The following is a 24513-nucleotide window of genomic DNA, read 5'->3' on the forward strand; positions in this document are numbered from 1 at the left end:
TGTGCTCCTGTGCATCCAAACAGCGGTTGGATGGGTTGTGCCACAACCAACAGAAAACGTATGGGTCACACTGGCAAAATCTCTCAAGCAAGATAACTTTTGCACGGCCATGGGACGTGCAAATGACCCATTGTCTACATGTCAGGTGGGAATCCCCCTGTCGCCAAATGAATATCCCTATGCAGGTAAGAAGCCCACCCCGGTAGACACCTGGGACGAGTGGATGAAGATCTTACCACATGCACCACAGGAGCCCAAAGAACTAGACCTACCAGGCTCCTCAAAGTGACTTATTCTGTAAACTTTTTCTACGAGCAACCCTAACAAAATTGGCATGAGAAATCCAAACCACAGATGATAGTGAGAAAAGATATATCACCAATTTATGAGAGATACAATGTCGTTGACTGGTACAATTATACTGCCAAAACATTGTCTAAGTCCTCTCCGTTTCCCAGAGTGCTTCCCAAGGGAGTGTTTCTCATCTGTGGGGAGGGGGTGTGGCCAGGGATCCCCTCAAAGATCAAAGGGGGCCCCTGCAGCCTTGGTCAGCTTACTACCCTCACCCCAAACACTACCCAAATTAAAAACTGGAAACGAGAAACTCAATTGGCACGCCAAAAAAGATCGTACTCCCAATTCAATCAAAATTGTGATGACCAAATTTATAATTGGGGCAAGACGAAGAGGGTGGCTGTTTCCATCTTTCTACCATGGGTTGCAGCTGTGAAGGCCCTCGGTGAGCTTTCTCACCTGGAGTGCTGGCTTAGTAAGCAAACCAACGCTACGTCCCCTGCCTTATCAGACCTTCTAGTGGACGAGGAAACCACCAGACATGCCACCCTTCAGAACAGAGCAGCCATCACCTTCCTGCTGCTCTCCCATGTCCATGGTTGTGAAGATTTCAAACGGCTTTGTTGTTTCAACCTGCCATCGAAAAGCACATCGATCCAGGCCAACATCAAACAAATACAAGAGCAAATTAAGTCTCTTCTTACTGAAAATAAAGTTGTGGACATGATGGACAAAACGCTCATGCAGTGGGGTGTTCCTGTGTGGGTGGCCCCCATTCTTAAAAGTTTCTTGTGGGTCCTTCTCATAGTTGTTATTGTTTCAGCAGCACTGATGTGTTTTAAGGAAAGAATTGACAAAACACTGGGAAATGTTTATTTAATAAATAAAAAAGGGGGAGATGTGGAAGACAGTCATGGAGAAGAGGAACCTGGAATGCCATGGGAGGACACCACTGTTTCAGTTAAGGTGAGAGACTGGCACAATTCCCCATGGTTCTTTGCCTGTTAATGTTAATGTGCTGCTGTCAATCGACTGCTGTTCGTCCCCCAGTTCCAGAAAGTTCTGTACTCCCCGTTCCTCCATTGGCTTTCTCTGAGAGACCCCTCCCACTCTGCTCCCCCATTGGTGAGTCCCGTGTCACCCCACCTTAACTCCACCCCTGACTCCCTCCCCCATTGGAAAATTTGTGCCCTGACCCCTCCTGCCGTCCTCCAATTATATACCCTGGCCCCAGCCCTGATCCTGGCTGTTCGCTTCTGGTTCCCTTCAGTAGAGGTTGTGTTCCTGCTTGCTCCTGTTTCCCTCTTCACCCTCACTTCACCTGGACCCTTGGATTTTCCCTTAATAAACCTGGCTGGATCTGCTCTGCGAGGAGTCCTCTCGTCCCTCTGGTGAAGCTTTGATTGCACCATCCGGGCTCAGGGTCTGCTGGGCTGGGGGAGTTGTCAAGGCAGCCCCAAGTGGAGACGCTTTTGGTGCTGCAGGCACCTGACAGCACCTGCATGGGGAAGCTGCTCTGGCCACCTGCTCAACCAATTCCTTTTCCCAAGCAGCAGCTCCCAGCGTCCTCCTCTGAAGCCCAGAGATGGAGGGAGCACCTGCCCTCAGCCCTGTCCTTTACCGCATCCCAATTCTCATGGAATGTCCCCCCTCGGAAAGAAACTCCCAGAGAAGAGAAGTGACCAAATCCCCTCCTCCCCTGAGCTTGATCACTTCTTTTGTTTCTTAAGGACCCAGTCCATCAGAGCAGTGGTATTGCACTGACAGCTGGGACACCAGCGGGCGATCACCCCACACTGCCCAGTGTGCACCAGGCTCAACAAGGTCTGCTTCCCCCCTGATTCCACCAGGCCTCTTCCCTTGGCTGTGGTTTTGCTGGATAGTGGGTCAGGACAGTGAGAATCTCCTTCATCCATTCATTCACCGTTTAGGACCCTGCAGACACTTCCTTAAATTTCTCTCCAAGGTGACCTCAGCCCACCAATGATGTCACAGCTCTTGTCCATCTGGTCAAGAATCTCCCATGAGGACACTCTGGTCTCTCCTCCAATGGCACAAAGCACCAAACCCCTGAGAAAAATCTTCTCCCTTGGGCCCTGTGCCTCCTTGGGTGAGTTCCAGAGCAAACAGTCAAGGCAGTGGCCTGAAATGCTTTCCCAGCTGGGTCATAACACTTCTCTGATGGATCCACTTTGTGCCTGGGGAAAGAGATGTGCAGAACCCTTCACTAATGCCCCGGAATGTCAAACAGGAATCACAGCCTTGGACAGCTTTCAGGAACCACCTCACTGTGGATTTTCCTTCCTGGAGGCCCAGGATGTCTAAATGTCCTCCTGGTGCCTCAGGGCCTGGGTAAATAGGCCCAGAGATGTCAGAGATGCTGGCAGGGCACCAATACCCCTCCTCCTCACAGGGCACCTCTGTTACCCCAGTTAGCTCCGAGTGGCTGCCTGGGGACAGGTGCCCACTTCCCCATGTCCCTGGGATGGGCACATCCTGCTCAGGGCCAGTGCTGGCCTGGGCCCAGAGCCAGGGCCATGACCCAGGTGCCCTGGGAGGGCTCTGTGGCTGCAGGTGTGACAGGATGAGGGGCAGGACAGGGCATATGCTCTGGGCATGGAGCTTGGTCGGGTTTGGCATCTGCAGGGAAAGGGATATAGGGTTATGTGGATGTGGGAATTTTCACTCCTGAGCCATTCCCCAACCCTCAGCCTTGTCTTCAGGTGATCAGCATTGCCCAGTGCTCCCCAGTGACTGCAGTGACTGAGATGCCAATCAGCAACCTGATCACATGTCCCTTGTTCCCCTTGTTCTCCCACATGTTGGGTTTGGGGCCGGGCTTAGCTCTGGGGTGTCCCCCAGGGAAAGCTCTGGGAGGGGAGGGGCAGCAGGAGGTGGGGGATCTGGCCCTGGGGGCTGTTGGAGGATGGATTGTGTTGGACTGGGGGTTGTCCCCACAGGGTCCCCAGGTGCCTTTGGCTCCCTGCCTGCCCCCCTTGGCCCCCCAGGTGCCTGGGCCCTTCCAGAGGCATCTGCCCCATGCAGGAAGCTGGAGGGATGCCGGGCGAGGGGGCTGGATCTGTGCCTCAGGTGGGGTGGGACAGACTCTGTGCCAGGGCTGGGCTTGTGGCCACGGCTGGGGGCTGTGCCAAGCTGGGCTTTGGCCTAGGGGCTGGCACGGAGGGTGCAGGGAGGAGTCCCGGCAGGGATAAAGGTGCTCCTCACCTGCTGCAGCCTCAGGCAGCGCTGCCCAGAGCCAGAGTAAGATGAAGGTGGCTGTGCTCAGCGTGGCCCTGCTCTTCTCCATCCTGCTGTGCCCCCCGGCACAGGCCAAGGTGAGGCACCAGCCAAACACTGTCCCCACATCCTGCCCTTTCTGGCCTCCCATCCTACCCTTTTGGTCCCTCCTCTGTGTCTCATTCAGGGTCCCCAGGTGCCCTCCCACTGACATTCCTGAGGCCTTTCCTTCCATGCCCCCCCTCAATCCTTTGCCTTTCTTCCTGGCCACTGCAGAGGGGTCTCCCTGTACAATTCCCTGACTCATCTCCCACTCCCACACCATCTCCCAGTACTGTTGGTTTTGTCCCCACCCGTCCTCGTCCTCGTTCTTCTGTCCCCACGAAGCCCCTCCCTTGCACTCCCATGTCCCTACATTTCAATTCCTTTCTCCTCCCGTGTACCTCACACCCTGCTCCTTCCACACCCCCAGCCCTGTCCCCTGGGCCCTCAATTGACCCCAGATCAGTGTCTTTGGGTCTCCCCCCACCTCAAACAGATCTCCTTGGAGGCCCTGAATTCCCATCCCTCTGCCTGTGCCCTGCTCCCTACCCCCATAGGGACAGCCACACAAGGTCCAGTCCAGACCCTGCCTTTGTTCTCCTTTCCAGGCACTCCTGGAAGGAACCCAAGATGATCTAACGGAGGTGAGTGGGCTGCTGGCATTGGAGGGCATCCCCTCAGCGAACTGGGGGGCAGTGGTGTCCCCTCCATCCCTTGCTGGCACCGGGGACATCCCAGTGACCAGCGAGGTCTCATGGTCTCTCTGCAGTTGGATTTAAAATTGGATTTAGACAATGTCGCGGTCCTGGAGACGCCTCTGGTGGGTACCACGAGTTCTGCCGGTGTCAGACCCTCCCCTTGCATGGCCACCACAGCCCAGGCCATCCCAGTCTGTCCCAGTGCACCCCTCCTGACAGCCCAGACAATGGCCTGCCCCAGGGCTCCTCCCCAGGGAATCCTTTGCCCAGGGCCCTGCTGCATTCCATCCCTGTCACCCCAGGACCCCCTGGATGAGCCAGGACGCAGCCCCTGCCCCAGCTGTGCCTCTTGGCCCGGAGCCCAGTGCTTCTGGGCAGCAGCACAGCAGCTCCTGCACCCCACTGCTGCCACAGCCCCTTCCCCAAGGCCCCCCTGCTCTCCCCTGCCTCCCAGTGCAGCCTGGTGCCCCCAGTGTGTCTCTAACGCTGCCTTTGTCCCCAGCCCCCTGTGGCTGAAGAGCTGCAGGCTCTCCTGCGGCAGAAGCGCCTGGCTGCCGCTCTCCATGGATAGGTGAGCAGCACTTGGTGCTCCTTTGGCTCCCACATGATCCTGTGGGGACCCTGGGGTGTTCTGGGTGGGCAGAGTTTGGGGCCAGCAGAGGGACAGAAAGGAGCTTTCACTGATTTTTTCTTGGGGGTGCTGCTCCGAGCAGCCCCCAAGTCTTTCCTTGCACTTGGGCAGCTCTGGGAACCCCACAGTCCCCCTGGGGGCATTTCTTAGGCCAGTTTTGGAGCATCCCAGGGCTTAGGGGGTCTGGGAACCCTGTGGATCTGAGGGGCCAAATCCTGTCCTGGGTTTATCCAGACGTCAATTCTTTTCACCCTCCAGAAACAGGGGTGGGCACACGGCCCCTCACCTGTCCCAGGGGATACAGGGGATCACATTTTGGGCTCTCTGTCTTAGGTTGGTGAAAACCATGTCCTGTCCCCCTCCAGTGGCATGAGGAGATGATCACCTCTGGAGAAATCACCTGATCCCCTGTGAGCCCTGGGCCTTTTTCTTCAAATGAGAAATAAACCCTTTCAGCAAAGCTACACTCTGTGTTTGTGTGTCTGTGTCCATGTGTGTGTCCCAAAGGAAATTTCCCTAAATCTCAAAGAGGCAAGTTTCCCCCAGAGGTGTTTCTTGTCCCTGTGTCCATCTGCACATCCTGTCACTCTGTCACTGTCACCTCCACACATCTCTGACCCCGCTGGCACCTCCCAGGTTGGCGCTGAACTCCTCCCTCCTGCTCCCCACCCCCAGCAGTGACCATGGCAGGGAGCTCAGACCAGGAGCACCCAGGCCAGGGATAGAGAAGGAGCATCTGGCAGAGGCAGGAAGAATCCCCCATTCCAGGGGGTGTGGGGTGCATGGGGGGCAGCTGTGTCCCCTGCCAGCCCCAGGGCTGCAAACCAGGGAAGAGATGTCTCAGCTGCCTCAGCTGAATCGCTTCCCTCAGCCCTTGGCCTTGGCCATCTCCGGCTGCAGCACAACCTCCACAGGAGATTTTCCACCAGGAAGACAAAAGAAAGGAATTGTTTCTGCCCTCTCCCTCATCCCTCCCTTTGCATTGATTTTCTTGTCATCTGTTAGCAAAACCAACAAAAAAAGCATCTTCACTGAGGCGTTTCCAAGAGTCAGTTCCTAAATGGGGCCAAAGGAAGGTTTTCTGCCAGGGCAAAAGTGAGAAATGAGGGATTTGGTCAGAGAAAACTATCAATGCCGGTTTCTAAACACTGAAACCCAGAGGTTACAAAAATAGAGTTTGCAGTTTGAATGGTCCATTTTCCTCCCTCTTCCCTCTGCTCATTTGTCCCATCCCAACTCCAGTGGAGCAGATTCTGGAAAGCAGATCTGCAGGGAGTGTTGGAGGCTTCATCCCAGAGAGAGGAAGAAAGAGTGAAATCGGGAAAAGAATTCCAGTGATTTTCTCGATCATAACAACCACAAATAGCTCTGTACTCCAAGTGCAATATCCAGGTGATGAGGCACGTTGCTCATTTTTAATGCCAAAGCACAGCACTTTGGAAATTGCTCCTTGGACTAGAACAAACCACAGGCCAATAACTGACCCAGTTTGGTTCCTAAATCAGGAATCATTAAACTTCTCCCAAGCTGTATTTCCCTGCAGTAAAGAAGGCAGTTGATTGCTTTTGTCCTGAGTATCTCCTGAGTTCATGACTTCAGGTGGACTGGAACTGTCCCAGCATCACTAAAGAGGCCACAATGAGCAGGATCAAACCCCCAGGGCACCATTAAGTGTTCTCCATCCGTGCCTTCCAGAGCCCAGCAGCAATTCCTGCTGCTGCCCCTGCTCTGGGTCAGCCTGATGGGATTGCTCTGGTGTGAGGGGCCGGCTCCTGCAGGACACAGCGCTTGGAGCTGCTCCATGTCCCGCAGCTTCGGCATCTCCGGCGCTGCTCCATGGCTGTGGGGCCTGTGCCACCAACATGCCACCAACGTGCCACCAATGTGCCACCAACGTGCCTCCAATGTGCCAACAAAGTGCCACCAGTGTGCCACCAATGTGCTACCAATGTGTCACCAGTGTGCCACCAATGTGCCACCAACATGCCTCCAATTTGCCACCAAAGTGCCACCAGTGTGCCACCAGTGTGCCACGTATGTGCTACCACGGTGTCACCAATGTGCCACCACTGTTCATGGCTGTGTTTCCTGTGCCACCACTGTTCCACCTTTTCCATGGTCACCCCATTGCTCCTCAAAAGCTGCTCCACTGCTGCTCTGGCGATGTTCCAGCACAGTTCCTCTGCTCGTCCACCATTGCTCCACCACTGCTCCAACACTGCTCTACCACTGCTCATCCCCCGCTGTTCCAGAGCTCTCTCTCTGCTCCTCCCCTGCTCCCCTGCTGTTCCACGGCTGCTGCTTCTGTTCGAGTGCTGCTGCCACAGCTGCAGTGTCACAGAGAAGGGAACGTTTGGGCAGCAACCACTGTGGTGTCACAGAGACTGGGACAACGGGACTGCCACAGCTGTGGTGCCACAGAGACCAGGACAACAGGACTGCCACAGCTGTGGTGTCACAGAGAGGGGAACACTGGGGCTGCCAGGGCTGTGGGGTCACAGAGAGGGGAAGGTTGGGGCAGCTGCTGCTGTGCTGTCATGGAAGGGAACACTGGGGCTGCCACTGCTGTGGTGTCACAAACAGGAGAACATTTGGGGCTGCCATCCCTGCAGTGTCATAGAGAGGGGAAGGTTTGGCCTGCCCCTGCAATGCTGTCATTGACAGGAGAACGCTGGGGGTGCCACCTCTGTGGTGTCACAGACAGAGGAACACAGGGGTTGCAATCGCTTTGGTGTCATAAACAAGGGGACGTTGTATTGCCACTGCTGTCATGTCACAGAAAGGGGAACACTGAGGTTGCCACCACTGTGGTGTCACTGACAGGGGAACACTGAGGCTGCAAATGTTGAAATATCACAAAGACGGGAATGTTGGAACTGCCACTGTGGTGCTGTCATAGAGAGTAGAACTTTAGACAGCCACTCCTGCAGTGTCATAGAGAGGGGAACTTGGGGGCATCCACCACTGCGGTGCCACAGAGAGGGGGACACTGGGGCTGCCACAGCAATGGTGTCACTGAGAGAAATTTTGGGCTGCCACCACTGCAGTGTCACAGACTGGGGAACACTGGGGCTGCTCCTGCTGCAGTGTCACAGAGAGGGGAATGTTGGGGCTGTGTTTTCTGTGTTTTCATAGACAGGGGAACGTTGGGGCTGCCACCGATGCGATGTTGGAATGTTGGGGCTGCCACCACTGCTTTCTCATAGAGAGGGGAATCTTTGGTTTGCCACTGTGTTGGTGTCAGACAGAGGGGAATGCTGGGGGTGCCACCTCTGGTGTCACAGAGAGGGGGACTAAGGGTGTCACAGCTGTGGTGTCACAGATAAGGGACTTAGGGCTGCCCTAACTGAAGTGTCACAGAGAGGGGACAGTCAGGATTGCCACCACTATGGTGTCACAGAGAGGGGAATGTTGGTGCTGCTACTGCTCTGGTGTGACAGAGAAGGGAATGTTGGGGCAGCCATTGCTGTGGGGTCATAAAGAGTGGAATTTTAGGGCTGCCACCCTTGTGGTGTCACAGAGACAGGACATGGTACTGCCACACCTGTAGTGTCACAGAGTGGGGAGCATTGTGGCTGTCACCGCTGGGGTGTCACAGAGAGGGGAACGCTGCCAAACCTCCCCTGGGGCTGTGCCCACTCCAGTGCTGCTCCTCTGTGACACTGCAGAGCCTCCTGGGGACATTGTGACACTGCTAGGATTCATGGGGACATTGTGACACTGCAGGGACTCATGGGGACATTGTGACACTGCAGTGTTTCCTGAGGACACTGTGACACTGCATGGCCTCCTGGGGACATGGTGACACTGCCAGGACTCATGGGATCACAGGGGCTCTGTTACACTCTGGGCCCTTGTAGAATCCAGAAGCCCCTTTGTGGCCATGGGCCCTTGTGGAACCAAGAGGAGATGCCAACCTGTGGGGCCTCATGGAAACATCCACTGTGATCCCTCAGGGCCTCATGGTTCCCAGGAACCATTGTGACACTGCAGGACTAAGTGGCACCAAGGGGACATTGTGACACTGTGGAGTTCATGGAACTAAGGGGATGCTGTGACACTCTGGTGCCTAAAGATGTTCATTGTGACCCTGTGGCTTGTGGAAACAGGGGGACACTGTGACACTGTGGGGTCTCAGGGAATCCAGAGGCCCTTGTGACAAAGCAATGCCAGTTGGAACCAAGGATCCATTGGGATACCTCAGGGCCTTGTGGTGTCCAGGGGTCTTTGTGACATTGTGAGGCCTCATGGAGCCAAAGGGGCCCTGGGATTCTGTGGGGCCTCATGGAGCCAAAGGGGCCCTGGGATTCTGTGGGGCCTCATGGAGCCAAAGGGGCCCTGGGATTCTGTGGGGCCTTGTGGAGCCAAAGGGGCCCTGGAATTCAGTGGGGCCTCATGGAGCCAAAGGGGCCCTGGAATTCAGTGGGGCCTCATGCAGCCAAAAGGACCCTGGGAGTCTGTGGGGCCTCATGGAGCCAAAGGGGCCCTGGTGACACGGCGGCCACTCGGAGATGTCTGCAGCCAGCCCTGTCTCCTGGCCTGTGCCAGGAGTGGCCACTCCCTGTCCGCCCTTGGGGCCGGTTTGGCTGGTGGTACAAGCAGGGCTGCTCTCTCCCAGAAGCAGCAGCTGCTCTGTGCAGCCACTGATGTTGTCTTGAGCTGAGAAACCCAGAGCCAAGGAAAGAGAGAGATCACTTGTGCAGGTTCCCAAAAGGATTTAATCTCTGAGAGGGTGCAGGGACAAGTGACAGCAAATCCAGTGTTTTCTAGTGGGAAGTATTTTACCCAGTTCCATACAGATTCTGGTTCTGGGTCAGTCCCACAGCAGCTTTGGGGAGTGTTTAGGTCAACAGGATCTCCCCAGGCTGCAGCTGGAGCTTGGGGCCTCCTTCCAAACTACAGCACAGTAAAAATATTTACTAAGGTCACAATGAAAAATCCTCTGCTGAGCCTTCTTTAGTTCCCTCAACTCCTAATTCTGATTGTAAAATGTTATTTAGGAAGATCAGACTAATCAAAATCAGGACACCTTTGTGGATTTTTGTAAAAATGTATTTTGAAGCTTTAAGACGAGGGATTTTCACTGAAGTCATTAATCCTTTTACAAGTTTTCCAGCATCCTGTTGTTTTGACTTTCCACTCTTATCTCCTGCCAACTTTTACCTGCCCAGAGCCAATTGTTTTGCTGACAGGTGCCATGCCCATGTACCATTTTCTGAGCATCACCTGCATGAAGCCTCAGGGGCTCACTAAGGAAAACTCACTCCTTCATATTCTCTGCAGAACCAGGAAAGATCTTGCTTTGAAGATCTCTTGCCCAATAGAAAAAATAGGTTTTTATTCAAACCTACTCTATGTGCCATCACTGGTGTAATTTTGACTCAGAGAAATCTGTTTATTTTCTGTTCTTAAATCAGGAGTGAGCAGCTCCATGAGCAGCACCACAGCAGAGGAAACACAAACAGGCTGTTACTCAAACACCATCTCTGAAGGGATTGTGCTCTGCTTTTCAGATGAGATTAAGAGCTCAATTACAGTAGAGAAAAAGGTTTTCATTAAATCACATATAGAACATAATAAGGACAAATTACAAAGCTCTTCAGAAGCAAATCTGTGTCAGACTGCTGGGTAAGGAGGGCCTTTAGGGGAGGTCTTCAGAGGTTTCTCCTGCCCTTCTGAAGAAATGAGTCCTACGCACCTCATCTCACCATGTTTTTGAGGAAAGCTCACAACCAGAATCCTATGGAGCATCCAGTGTGCAAATCCCATGGACAGAAATATCCGCTGGCCTCTGGATTTGCAGATGTGAACCTGGAGGTGAGGGACTGGATGCTTTTCCCTCCCCAGAAACCCAAGGCACTGCATGGCAGAGCTCAAAGTGGCCAGCAAAGGGTTACCCAGAATCCTGCACGTGGGAAAGGGCAAGTCCAGGTTCAGTCACAGAGTCATCATCACTTGATTTTGTTCCCTTGTTATTTTGCTCTCCTGGAATGTATTATGGTTAATGAAAGGCAGTTAGCTAATTGGATGGTAAGCAGGTGCTGGTTAAAAAAACCAAACCACTGTTCCCCTTTGAAATGCCAGACAGGAGATTAATTGAAATTCCCTTTGAAAAGATATCCCCAAACCTCCTAACCTGTTGATGAAAACAGTCAAAGAAAAGTCAAGGAGAAAAGAACAAACAATGTTTTTCAGGAGGCTTCACAACTGAGGCAACTGCAACACCCATCAAGCATTAGAATTGAGGATTGCCATTGCCACACCAGGAAGCCTTTCAAAGTCTCAAAATCTTTCACTGAACAGCAGCGCCAGAATGCCCCAAAGCTGAATAACAATCCCATGAAGGCATAATATTTCCACCAAGACCAGGATGAGATGAGTAGGAGAGGATGACTGGGGCTCTTCAAAAGCCAGACTTCAGAGCTGAGACAGGATTTAATCCTGATATCCCTCTGGTTATCCAGAAAATGATCAAGACATGTGAGGGAGCTCAGAAAGCCAGAGTGCTCAAAAAAGCAGCATGTACACAGAAGGAAGAAGAGAAAATACAGCTGGATACTTCCTAATGCTCTTCTTTGGACTGACCTGGTGCAGTGAGTCACAGAAAATTTGCTCTAAACATGGGTGGCAGAACTGAAAATGCTCACTGGTAAGTGTGGAGTAATGGCTACATGACAGAGGTCACGTAGACATTTGCTTGTCAGCCGACCAGGAGCTGGGAAAGTACCAAACACAGCTAGTTTGAGTTTTTGCACCTGCAAGATAGCGTGTCCTTGGGCCTAGATGGGTATGATAACAAGTGGACAGAGAGACGTGGGAAATAGAGAATGTAGGCCCAAAGGAATGAGGAAGAGTTGATGGTGTAGTTTAACCAATAGATCGCTTGGCTTACAGAATATTCATAAGCTTATTATTTGCTGTATAAGTTTCTGATGCTCTCTTCAATAAACGGAACTTGCTGTTGACTCATATTGACTGTCCGAGTCTCCCCTCACCAACAAATGGCTCATCCCCAACAAAGGCCTCATTCTGCAACAAATGGTGCCCGAACAGCGACCCTATGGACTTTACAGACTCTACAGACCCTACAGACTCTACGGACTTTTCAGAAGATTTGGGCCTGCCAGCCACGGTCGGTGCAGTATTTGGGTGTCAGTCCGGACGCAGCCCGGGAGGCACAAAAAGCAGGCCCTGCCTTAGGCGACCCTACAGAGGAGTCCTGGAAAAAGAAGAAAGGGCGGGCTTCAGTGCCCTGGCGACCTCACAGGAGAGTCCAGCTGATTGAATGCCATCGACGTTTTGCAAAGGGCTGCAGCAGCGCTGACTATCAGGTTAGAAGGTAATGGAAAGGCAAGCGGCTAATCACCTTTTTAGATGCTTTTTAGAGAAACGAGGATTACAGGGTATAGATTTGCTTTGTAGAAAAGCTGGGACTATAGACTGTCGACTTGGGAAGAGAATTCCCCAGATTGCTGCATATAGACTTGCAAAAACGTGCGTTGTGGTGCTGGTGCTGCAAGTACATGCACAGTGGACCAGCGACCCTGCTGTGATGGCGGTAGCAGCCGCAGCTCGGGGCACCTGCAGGGCTGTGCCACTCCGAACTTGGCATGGGCGCTGCGCCATGGGGAGCAGCAGCGGCGAACAGCTCACCTGAGGGGGCAGCAGCGGCTCCAAGCGGCGGCAGGCACAGGCGGCTCGCCTGAAGCGTCAGCGGCGGGGGAAGCGGAGCCCCGCCACAGGAGGAGCCACCCACACCGCCGCAGATGCTGCGCTGCAAGTCCGGCACACGCAGTGAGTCAGCCTACGGCGCGTCTCACGAAACAAGAAGCCCAGCGCGGGGGTTTCACCTGCTCCGACAAAAGCGGCGCAGGACCAGAGCGCTTTTCCAGTGCGAGCGCTTCTCCCTCCACCCCGTGGCCGGCAGGGGCCTTAGTTTCGACTTGGCAACCTAAACAAACTGTACCTTAACAGACTCCAAGTACAGCTGCGTGGCTCAGCCGGTGCTGCCATGGACAGTGTCTCCGGCGCGCAAACCTCGGTGTGGCCAGCCGGTGCTCGGCGAGCAACAATACAAACAGCCACAGAGCCCGAGCGAGGCGGGCGGTGCCGTGCCTGCAGTGCGGTGCGGTGCGCACCGGCGAGGCTGGGTGCACGGAACTCAGCGGTGGGCGGGCAGCCCGTGGCGGGGCCCACCGTTCCCTGCTGGCAGCCTGAAGCGGCGGCGACGGCACAAAGAGGGCGCAGTGCGGTGGGGGGAGGCCCCCAGCGCGGGGCCGCTACTTGCGCCGCCAAAATGCTGCGCTGCGTCCAGCAGCAGCTCTGTTAACCCACCGCACCACAGCGACACGAGCAGCAGCGGCCCGATCCCAGGGCCTTCCAAGCGTGACTACTTTCCCACCTCCGCCCCGAGGCCAGCAAAAGCTTCAGTTTTAGACCTAATAGCCATAATAAATGTGACTCTTGTCAACAAAAGAAAAGATCCATACTGCAATTAAGAGACTAGTGATAATAAATAAGTGACACCAAGGAGCATTACTATCAAGACGTTCTTCACCTAAGTTAAAAAGACTTTTTGTTCTTCCTGGCAGAGACTGTTCAAAAGAAATCAGCGTGGTGAATGCGTGGGCCAAATTTCGGGCGATTTGGCTTAGCATCCATTATTGCTGCCTTTATATCACCTGTATTAACATAGACTTTAACATCAGAAGCCCAGATAACTCAGTCGGTGAAATATCAAACTCTGAAACTGTATTTTGAAAAATTTAAAAATGTTAAAGATCTGTTAAAGCGATTGTATAAGTAAGATGTAATAGGTGTACTTTTTGTATTCTTTGAGCTTTGCTTGGATGTAGTAGATGTAAAAGCAAACACTGAATTCAAAAGAATTTTTCCACAGCTATACCTTGAACAAACTCCTTATGTTTAGGTGCATTCAAGTGTAAAAATGCTGCGGCAAACACATGAAAGAAGTTGTTTTAGCTTAGTATTTTAGAGTCAGGCCTGTAAGTAAGTTATAGTAAATTCTACATTCTATTTCTATAGTAGGTTCTATCTGTTGCTAAGTAGTTTAACTTAAATTATCTATTAAGTGCCATTAAATGTTAAATACTGTTAAGGTTAAGTTTTGTTAAGTTTATGTCCTGTTAGCTTTAAGTGCTGTTCAGTTTAGTTTCTGTTAAGTGTTATTAAGTTTAGGTGAAGTTAGATTCTGTTACATTTAAATTATATTAAGTCTAAGTTATGTAGAATTTAAAGTCAGTTGATTTCTGTTAAAGTTCTGTTAAATTTAAGTGATTTTACATGTAAATTCTGTTGATTTGAAAATCTGTTAAGTTTAAGTTCTGTTAAGGTTAAGTTTTGTTAAGGTTAAGGTCTGTTAAACTTAAGTTCTGCTAAGTTAAAGTTCGTTGAGATTAATTTCTGTTAAGTTTAAGTAAAGATAAGTTTAAGTGATGTTAAGTTCTGTTAAGTTTAAATATCTTAATTTTAAGTATTTTAAGTCTAAGTGCTATTAAGTTTAACTGATGTTAGATAGATTTATGCTTTTATTCTAGGCATTTATTTTATGACTTGTGTGCAAGGTGTTGTCGTGAACATCAGAGAAACTCTAGTTAGAAAGGACAATCAGAAGCATTTGTGAGTAAAGCCATTCCTGTTTGAAGTATATCTGCTGTTTGAGAATGGAAAGCAAAGTTGCCAGACAATCGACGCAGATGAAACCTGTGCACATGTTGCTCCTTTAGCTTATTTTTGTAGGTTGTACTGGCACACCTGAGTTTTGTTTGAGCCTTGTAGCAACATAGAATCCTTTTTGTATCTGTTGGATGGCATATCCTACAAATAGTGATAGCCTTTTCGGTTTGTCTCCCTGGCTTAGATCCCTTGTAAGAGAGAAACCTTGCTAGTTGAGAATACTGATTGTAATGTAATAGTTGTTAGAATTGCCTATTCTTGTATTGCAAAGAGTGTGATGCAGTTAACCCATCAAACCTTGCTTGTTCCACAAGAAAACAGGGGAATTGTGGAGAAATGGCTACATGACAGAGGTCACGTAGACATTTGTTTGTTAGCCAACCAGGAGCTAGGCAAGTACCGAACACAGCTAGTTTGAGTTTTGCACCTGCAAGATAGCGTGTCCTTGGGCCTAGCTGAGTATGATAACAAGTGGACAGAGAGACGTGGGCAATAGGGAATGTAGGCCCAAAGAAATGAGGAAGAGTTGATGGTATAGTTTAACCAATAGATTGCTTGGCTTACAGAATATTCATAAGCTTATTATTTGCTGTATAAGTGTCTGATGCTCTCTTCAATAAAAGGAACTTGCTTATCACTCATATTGAGTGTCCGACTCTCCCCTCACCGACAAATGGCTCATCCCCGACAAAGGCCTCATTCTGCAACAAATGGCTGCACGAACAGGGACCTAAAGGAAGTTTGAACTTGAGACCCATTCTGCAACAGCTTGGAGCGTGGGAAGAGCTTCAGATGGAGCTCCGACCCGATCAGCCACCAGATGATCCACACCAGGGAATGGCCCTACAAGTGTGGGGAATGTGGGAAGGGCTTCAGCTGCAGCTCCGCCCTCGTCACCCACCAACTCATCCACACTGGGGAGACGCCTTATGAGTGTCCCCAGTGTCAGAAGAGGTTTCAGACCAGCTCCAATCTCCTCCTGCACCAGCGCATTCACACAGAGGAGAAGCCCTTCTGCTGTCCTGACTGCGGGAAGGGTTTCAAGCACAACTTTACCCTCATCAGACACCGGCGCATCCACACTGGGGAGAGGCCCTACGAGTGTCCCCAGTGTGGGAAGAGCTTCTCACAGCGCTCGTTCTTTACATGACACCAAAAGAGTCACCGGTAAGGGCAGCCCTGTGAGTGCCCCAACTGTAGGAGAAGCTTCATACACTGCTCCAGCTTCATCCCCCATGGGAGGACCCACATTGGTCAGAGCCCTGGCGATCCACATTCCCTGTGATCCATGTTGGGAAGACAGTGGGCTGGTTATTCTTTTGTTTTGGCCCTAATTTTCTTTGGATTCATTTTCATCCGTTTAAAACAGAGAAAATTGGGGTAAAAATCAATAAATTCATCAAGGGCATCTAAAGCCTCACTTCTTACTTGTGTTTCAGGGGAATCTGGGATTCAGGGAGATAACTGGGAGAATTTAGGGGTTTTGGGGGTATTTGGTGTACTTGCTTCCCTTTCTTGGCACTGAAAGAGACAAGAGGATTCAATCTGTCACCTCAATGCCACTGAAAACTACTCAATCCCACCCCAAAATTCCTTGATTCCACAGCTCTTTGGTGTGGAATGGGGTTGGAACGGGATTGAGCAAAGTGGGCTTCAAATCAGGTGGGTTGAGATGGGCATTAGGTGTGGCAGGATGGGTGGGATGGGGTTTGGGAGGTGGGAAATGGGGGAAATATGGCTTGGGAAGGGGGTGTTGATGTCCAGGAGTGGTGGGATGTGTTGAGGTTGGGTGGGATTGGGGAGGTGGGTTGGGGTCTGGAATAAGACAGCCAAAGTTTGGGGATGATGAAGAGAGGGGGACCTCATTACTGAGTGAGTTTTTTTAATAATCCACATTCCTGAAGAGATTTTGAGGTATCTCACATTTCTGAGGTGGTTTTTGGGCACTCTCCAGCTCTTGGGGGTTTCCTGAGAGCAGCTCCATGGACCCCCATTGCCAGGGGTAGTTGCCTGGGGCATGAGCTCAGAGCTGTAGCCAGAGTCTGTTGCCTCAGTGCTGGAGAGCAGAGAAATGATGAATGGCCCCAGACATCTGCAGTGTGTGTTTGGGGGCAGGGAGAGTTCTGCATAGGTGGGGTGGTCACTGCCCCACCCCAGCCACTGCAGCCTCTGGTGCAGCCCCAAAGTGGCTGCCAAGCCCCTGGCACCCCAAAAACCCCACCTGAGAGAGGGACCAGAGCAGGTCAGGCAGTGACACAGGTGTGACACTGAAACGTCCCACGGCTCCAGAGCTCACAGCAGCTGAGATCCAAGACTGACTGTGGATCTCTGTCTCCCTCTCTCTCTTCTCCTGACTTCCTTTTATTGAAATCTGGATAACTTGAAGTTGGAAAGGTTAGAGTTTGCTCAGTCAGTGCTTTGTCAAGTGCTTTACTGTAATTCAATACTGTTTAAGATTTCCCAAGTACCTCATTCTCTGAAGTTTGCAACTAAAAGTTTGTTCTCCACCCTCCTGAGAAGTTTGTTGTTTTCTTCCCCTGGCCATCTGTCCTGCAGGCTGTGCCCCCTGTGAGTGCTGGTCCTCTGCCCTGGCCGGCTGCACTCGCCCATCTCGCTGTGCCCCAGCATTTCTCACCCAGCGTTTCTGTGCCCTCCCTGGGCTCCCTGCACCCAGCGCTGCCGGCTCCTGGCACACAGAGCCAGGGCAGGAGCCCACCCTGCCAAGGTGCTCTGGGGCAGGGCGGGGGCTGTGATGGCTCTGGAGCAGGAGCTCAGCAGCTGCTCCTGGCATGGTTCCATGGAGACCGAGCACAGCAACGCTGCTGAGCATTGTCCCTGCTGAGGGTCACACACTGCCGGGGCACATTCCCTGCCTGCAGCATTGCTGAGCATTGTCCCTGCTGAGGGTCACACACTGCCGGGGCACATTCCCTGCCTGCAGGATTGCTGAGCATTGTCCCTGCTGAGGGTCACACACTGCCGGGGCACATTCCCTGCCTGCAGGGTTGCTGAGCATTGTCCCTGCTGAGGGTCACACACTGCCGGGGCACATTCCCTGCCTGCAGCATTGCTGAGCATTGTCCCTGCTGAAAGTCACACACTGCCGGGGCACATTCCCTGCCTGCAGAATTCGTGCCTGACCCAAGCACTGCACTGATGGCTCCAGCACTGCTTTCCAACAAAAACAGGGGAAGGCAAACTGTGCAGGTCATGGTATTTTAGTGTGTCTAAAACTCGCTAAGTCATTGATCTTAGAAATGAGATGCATTTAAAACTCATGGCATGGAGAAGTAGTGCAAGATGGAAAAGGGGAGCATAGAAATAAACTGAGGAAAACATTTCAGATGATTTCTTTCCATTTTCATTTCACTTCTGGAAAGGTGGTTCAGTTTTCCAGGAATCTTCTCTGTAATCCTGTCCACTCTTTTCAAAAACCTTTCCTGGAGAATGAGGTCGAGCTCCTGTCACAAGATGTGCCACCAACTGCGGCTTCTCTTGGCTTTCCACTCTGTGCCTGCAGCAGGACTCTTGCAGCAAAGCAGGACAAATGTTTGGAGAACTTGTCAACTTGTCCTTTCTTTTGCTGGTGGACTGGGGAGTTGTGCTATGGGTAAGGTTTTCATTGTTACTATTCCAGGCTAAGAAAACAGGAGGTGGTACAAAGAATTGTTAGGGAATACAAGCCTGGCTGAATGCAGAGAAAGAATCTCCAGAGCCTGCAGCCAGAAGTGGAGAGTTGCATGATGATCATTCCAACCTGTCACTGGACATCTTGAAAGTTATCTGGAATGTGAAAATGCTCTGACAGAGGGAATTTGTTTCTGAATTCAGTGTGGATGTCCACATCTGGTGCGTTGGTGCATAAATCAACAGCACAATCAGTTCATGATAAGCACCAGAACAAGATGGACCTCTCAGAGTAGCTGACTGAAACAATCTGAAAAGGAGAAATGCCGGGAATGACTGGGTGAACCTTGCCTGGAAGAAGGGTGAATTTTTCTAATAATTACTAATCCATTCCCTCGTCTTTTGGCTTTCTTAGCAAGGCCATTTGCATCCCAGATTCCCCATGAAGTGAGAAGCCTGAGCTTGTGGAAGTGCCTGAAAGATGCCCTGTTCCTCTGCAGGGACACTCAGGCTGGAACAGGACTGGAGCCCTCTCTGAGGAAGCCTCCTCCACGCTGGAATTTGTGCCGTGCTGGGAGAGGAGGAGGAGGGGGAGAAGGCTGGTGCTGTGTGGCAGGAGCAGGAGGTTTGGGTCACAGGACATTCCGTCTGCGCTGCTGCTCCACAATGGGCGGCCGTGCCCGGGGCTCTGGGCCTGGCCCCGTGTGCGCTGAGCTGCCTGGGCTGGGCTCAGGTTCCCACTGGGACTGGGCAGAGCCTGGGCTCAAACTGGGGGCAGCAGAAGTGCAGAACACCTCTGGGCATCTGCACTTCCTGCTGCTGGGAAGGAGCAATGAAGCGAGTCAAGAAGTTCTGGTTTCTGTTTCTCCTGGTGGATTTTTTGATTTAATTCCACATTGCGGAGGCAAATTCTGTGACAGCCTCTGTCAGCTTATTCTATTTCAACAACGCCAGCAACAGGGCTGTGTTTGAGCGCTGCAAATGTGGCCTGTGTGACTTTAATTCCCCTCATCTTAGTGTTCAGGGGCTGGTGAGCATTCCAGTATCTGCTGATCTTTATGCCTGTGACAAAAATACTGACTTCACTGTCATGAAAGCACCGTGCGTAGCACCAACTGAAAGAGGTACTTGCATTTTTATGGATAAAACTCAGGTTGCAAGCAGAGGAGGGCCAAGAGCAGCCATGATCTGCAATTCCCAAGGCAAAGGCACCAGCAGCCTCCTCCTGTCACCTCAGGGTGAGTCAAACAGAGCTGAAAATGACGCTGGTACCTGATCCTTTCTTCCTCTGAGGGCTGGCTCAGGGCAGCACAGGCGGGCCCTGAGCAGTCAGGGCTGTGTGTGGGTGCTGGCTGCTCTGCTCCAGAGTTCAGCTGGGAAAAGCCCTTGGGAGCCGAGGCAGGAGCAGGCGGGAAGGGGCCGGCGCTGCTGCTGCTCCTGGCCGGGAGCCCCGGCTGGGCCGGGCCGGCGCCCCCTGCGCTGCGGCTGCTGCTGCTGCCAGAGCCGGGCGGGACTCGGGGACAGGGAACGGACACGGGGGGACAACAAAGGCCTGGCGGCTGCAGGGATGGTGGCGCTGGGGCCGGGACCAGCACAGAGCTTCAGCCTGCAGTTAACCCTGAGGGAAACGCTGGGGAAACGCTCCATTTCAGCCTTTCTGCACTCGTGGCTGTGAAGGGACTGAAATGAAAGGAGAACAAGGAGGGCCCAACCTCTACTCCTGCCTTGGATGGAGCCCCGGGCCTGAGGCTGTGAGGGGCCGTGAGGGGATGTGAGGGACCATGAGGGGCTTTGAGGGGCCATCAGTCATGAGACGCCTTGAAGGGCCTTGAGAGGCCATGAGGAGCAATGGGGAACTCAGAGAGGCCTTAAGGGTCTGTGAGGGGCTGTGGGGAGCCAGGCACCTCATGGAACCAAGCGGCCATCATGTGCCAGCAAGGTCTTGTGGAACCATCCGGACCGTGGTTACACTATGGAACCTCATGGTATCACAGGTCCATTGTTACACAGAACCCACAGCAGGGCTGCAGAACCAAGGAGATCATTGTAACACTGCACAACTGTGCAAATCTGCGAGCCTACCAGGTGAAAAACAGTAGCAATGCTCTGGAAAGACACACCACAGGCTCCAGGCACACCTCATAGCTCAGGGTGAGAAAAAAGGCTTCCCCATGGTGCTCTGCAGCACTATGTTAATTTGTCCCACTTTTGTCCTCCCCATTGGCCTTCTCTACCCCTTTCACACTTATAGGTTCATGTTCTGGCGAGTTCTCCCTTCCCATTGGTGTGTAATCCTGTCCATCTACCCTGGCATTCCCTACTGGTCCCTTCCCAGTGTACCACCCCTGAGACCTCAGCCCATTGGAGCTCTGGTGCTCCTCTGCACCCTCTTTCCCTCCATTTATACCCTGGACAATCCTTTGTCTTTGGCCTCTGGACACTTTCAGCGTTTCTCTGTGTGTGTCTGTGTGTCTGTGTGTGTGTATCTGTGTGTCTGTGTCTGTGTCTGCGTGCTGGTGCTCTCGTGGTTCCTACCCATTGGTACAAGAGATACTCGGGGAAGTGTCCAGACCACCTAAGACTGCAGCAATAACTCATTTTTTTCATTTACTCTGTGGTGTAAATGAACCATTCTGTCTAATCATGATCAGAAAAAAATCAGAGCTGTATTTATATAAATTTATCTGGTATTCTATGATTAATCCTGTGGGACAAATAGCATTAAAGTTCAATTCCAACTTCCAATCTTTTACACCTTTGACAAAGACTGGGGCTAGGATTGGACCCAGCCATTCCTAGTCTCCTCTCTTAGAAGGAAATTTAGAAGTCTAGGGATCCTTCACGAGTTTGAGGATCCATGGTGGCTGTTTGGTGTAATATCTGCACTTCATGTCTCAGCAGGAGTTTCTCCAATAAAGAAATAAAGCTTTTTGCTGAAGCTCCCACTGTGCCCATGACAGGAACCCCTGTGAGTGTCTGGGACATCCCGGCTCTTTGGCAGCCTGGGGACTCCTGGGATGTCACTGTGCAGCCCCCGTGAGTGTCTGTGACAGATCGGTGCCTTTGCAGCCCACAGTCTCCCTGGGATGTCACCATGGAATGGCTGTGACTGCCTCTGACCACAGGGCTCTTTACCATCCCCAGAAAGCCCTGGGAGGTCTCCATGGAGCCCCTGTCTCTGTCTGTGACATTCCAGCTCTGGAACAGCCTGGAGACTCTTGGAAAGTCCCCATGGAACCCCTCTGAGGGCCTGTGCCAAATCTGATCCTTAGAAGGCAACCATCACCAGGACCCTGTTGCTATTGTTAGTTTCCATGACAACCATCACCAACTCAGGCCTGCAGCTGGAGACCATTGCCATGGCAACCATTTGCAGCCCCATCCCCAGATCCATGGGATCCCAGAACCACAGAATTGGCTGAGCTGGAGGGACCCATCAGGATCCTCCAGACCAACTGCTGGCCCTGCACAGGACACCCCAACAATGCCAGCCTGGCCCTGACAGCGCTGTCAAAACGCTGCTGGAGCTCAGAGAGCCCTGGAGCTGGGACCCTTCCCTGGGGAGCCTGGGCAGGGCCCCAGCAACCTCTGGGCAAAAACCTTTTCCTGACATCCAACCTGAGCCTGCCCCAACTCAGCTGCAGCCGTTCCCTCCACTCCTGTCCCTGGGCACCAGAGGGAAGAGGTTCCCACAGCCCCAGCCAGGGACCCGCTCCCAAGGCTGTTGCCATGGCCACCAGGGCTGGGACCAGCTGGGATGCTCGGTTTCCATGGGCCAGGGTTCAGGAATGGGATTCCCCAATTTCCTGCCTCCGCTAAAACCGCGCAGGCCTCGCTGCCCTCCTGCCTCCCATGGAAAGCACAAAAGACAAAGATCCCGGGCTGGGAAAAGAACAATTTACTGGGAACACCAATGAGATAAGAAAAAAATAGGAACAGAAACAATATTGACAACAGAAGGGATAAATAAAACTGTTTACAGGGAAAACTACAACACAACTCACTGGGTCTTCCTGGCCACAATTTCCCCTTCCTGGGAATTTCACCCTTCTCCTCAGGGAGAGAGAGAATCCATTTCCTGCCCTGGCAATGACCTGAGGTGGGAGTGAATGTAATGAGAGGGCCATGGCCAGACCTTTTTTTTTTTCCATCCCAAATCATTACATTGTCAGGGACAGGAAAAGGTACAGGTGTCTTCCCAGCATGGATCATGGGGAACATGGATCATCAGGGGTCTTCCCAACGTGGATACTCCAATGATTTGAGTTGGGGCAGTGCACAAAGTCCTCCTGCACTTGGGGCATTGGAGGCCTTCCCTTACCGGTGCCTCTGTTGGTGTCTGGTCAAGTGAGAGCTCTGGGTGAAGCTCTTCCCACACTGGGGACAGTCGTAGGGCCTCTCCCCTGTATGGATGCATCGGTGGGTGATGAGGTGGGAGTTTTGCTTGAAGCCCTTCCTGCAGTCAGGGCAGTGGAAGGGCCTCTCATCCGTGTGAATCCGCTCATGCAGGAGGAGAATGGAGCTGGTCTGAAACCTTTTCCCACAGGTGGGGCACCTGTAGGGCCTCTCCCCAGTGTGGATGCGCCGGTGCCTGATGAGGTTGGAGTTGTGCTTGAAGCCCTTCCCGCACTCAGGAAAGTGGAAGGGCCTCTCCTCTGAGTGAATCCACTGGTGCTGGAGGAGACTGGAGCTGGTCCGAGACCTCTTCTGGCACTGGGGACACTTGTAGGGCCTTTCCCCAGTGTGGATCCTCTGGTGGCAGATCAAGAGGGACTTCTGTCTGAAGCTATTCCCACATTCTACACATTCACAGGGCCATTCCCTGGTGTTGGTCCTCTGGTGGGAGATCAGGTTGGAACTCTAGCTAAAGCTCATGCCATGTTTCCCACACTCATAGGGCCTCTCCTGGTTGTGGATGAGCCTGTGCCTGATGAGGGCAAAGTTGTGCTTGAATTCCTTTCCCACAGTCAGGGCAGTGAAAGGGCCTCTCCTCAGTGTGAATCCGCTCATTGCAGGTGGAGATTTGAGAAGGTCTGAAAGCTATTCCCACTCTGGGGACACTAGTAGGGCCTCTCCCCAGTGTGGATGTGCTGGTGGGTGACGAGGTAGGAGTTGCCCTTGAAGCCATTCCCACACTCAGGACAGTGGTATGGCCTCTCCTCTGAGTGAATCCACTGGTGCTGGAATGTGACGGTGTTCACAGGGGTCCCAGGATGAGGGAAGAGACGCAGATCTGACTCCAAGTTTCAGAAGGCTTGATTTATTGTTTTATTATATATTACATTAAAACTATACCAAAAGAATAGAAGGCAGGATTTCATCAGAAGGCTAGCTAAGAATAGAATAGAAAAGAATGATAACAAAGGTGTGTGGTTGGGCTCTGTGTCCGAGCCAGCTTCACTGTGATTGGCCATTGATTACAAACATCCAAGCAGAAAATCAAGGTTTACATTTTGTTCCTGAGGCCTCCAGCTTCTCAGGAGGTAAAATGCTAAGGAAAGAATTTTTCATATAAGATGTCTGTGACACTGGAGGAAATCGGAGCTCGTCCAAAACCTCTTCTTACACTCGGGACACGCATAGGGCCTCACCCCAGTGTGGATGCATTGCTGGATTACGACTTCTGAGCTGCAGCTGAAGCCCTTCCCACACTCCCCACACTCGTAGGGCCATTCCCCAGTGTGGATGATCGGGTGGCTGATCAGGGTACTGCTCTGCCTGAAGCTCTTCCCACACTCTGAGCACTTGTGGGGCTTCTCCCCACCGTGAAGCTGCTCATGGACCACCAGCTCCGAGCTCTAGATGAAGCTCTGTCCACCTTCCTGGCTCAGGGTGGGTCTTTCCTCCTCAGAGCACCCTGGGCTGGGTTTCCAGCCCCTGCTCCTGTGGTATCTCTGTGGCTTTTCTTCCCTGTTGGATTCCTGTGTACTAGAGTTGCTCAAAACAGCCTCTTCCATGAGGTTCTGCCACCCATCATCACCTCCTTGTCTGGGGGAGGAAGGACAAGGAGAGGATGGGATTTGCCTCCATGCCAGAGGGAAGGGGAAGGAGATCTCCCCAGTGCATCCCCGGCAGGACAGCGTTGGCAGTGGGGTTGTCCTGCAGCTGGGGGCCATGCTGGGCTGGGAGACAGAGCAGGAGAGAGGGGGAAAGGGGCACTGACTTCCTCCTCACCTGTCTGGGTATCCCAGGGCTCCTTCCTTTTCCTCGCAGCCTCCTCCTCCATCCAATCAAAGTTTGGGAATGGGAAATCCTGTTTTGGGAAGAAAACAAGGGATGAGCACATTG

At 52.3% G+C, this 24513-nt stretch overlaps 1 pseudogene; it reads right to left on the reverse strand.

The window, feature by feature from the left end:
- The window catches only part of LOC131093333 (zinc finger protein 850-like), a 628085-nt pseudogene extending 604850 nt beyond the window's left edge, over positions 1-23235 (reverse strand).
- Between the last annotated feature and the right edge of the window lie 1278 nt (positions 23236-24513).

Source organism: Melospiza georgiana, chromosome 25, assembly GCF_028018845.1.
Source record: "Melospiza georgiana isolate bMelGeo1 chromosome 25, bMelGeo1.pri, whole genome shotgun sequence".
NCBI classification, from domain to species: domain Eukaryota; kingdom Metazoa; phylum Chordata; class Aves; order Passeriformes; family Passerellidae; genus Melospiza; species Melospiza georgiana.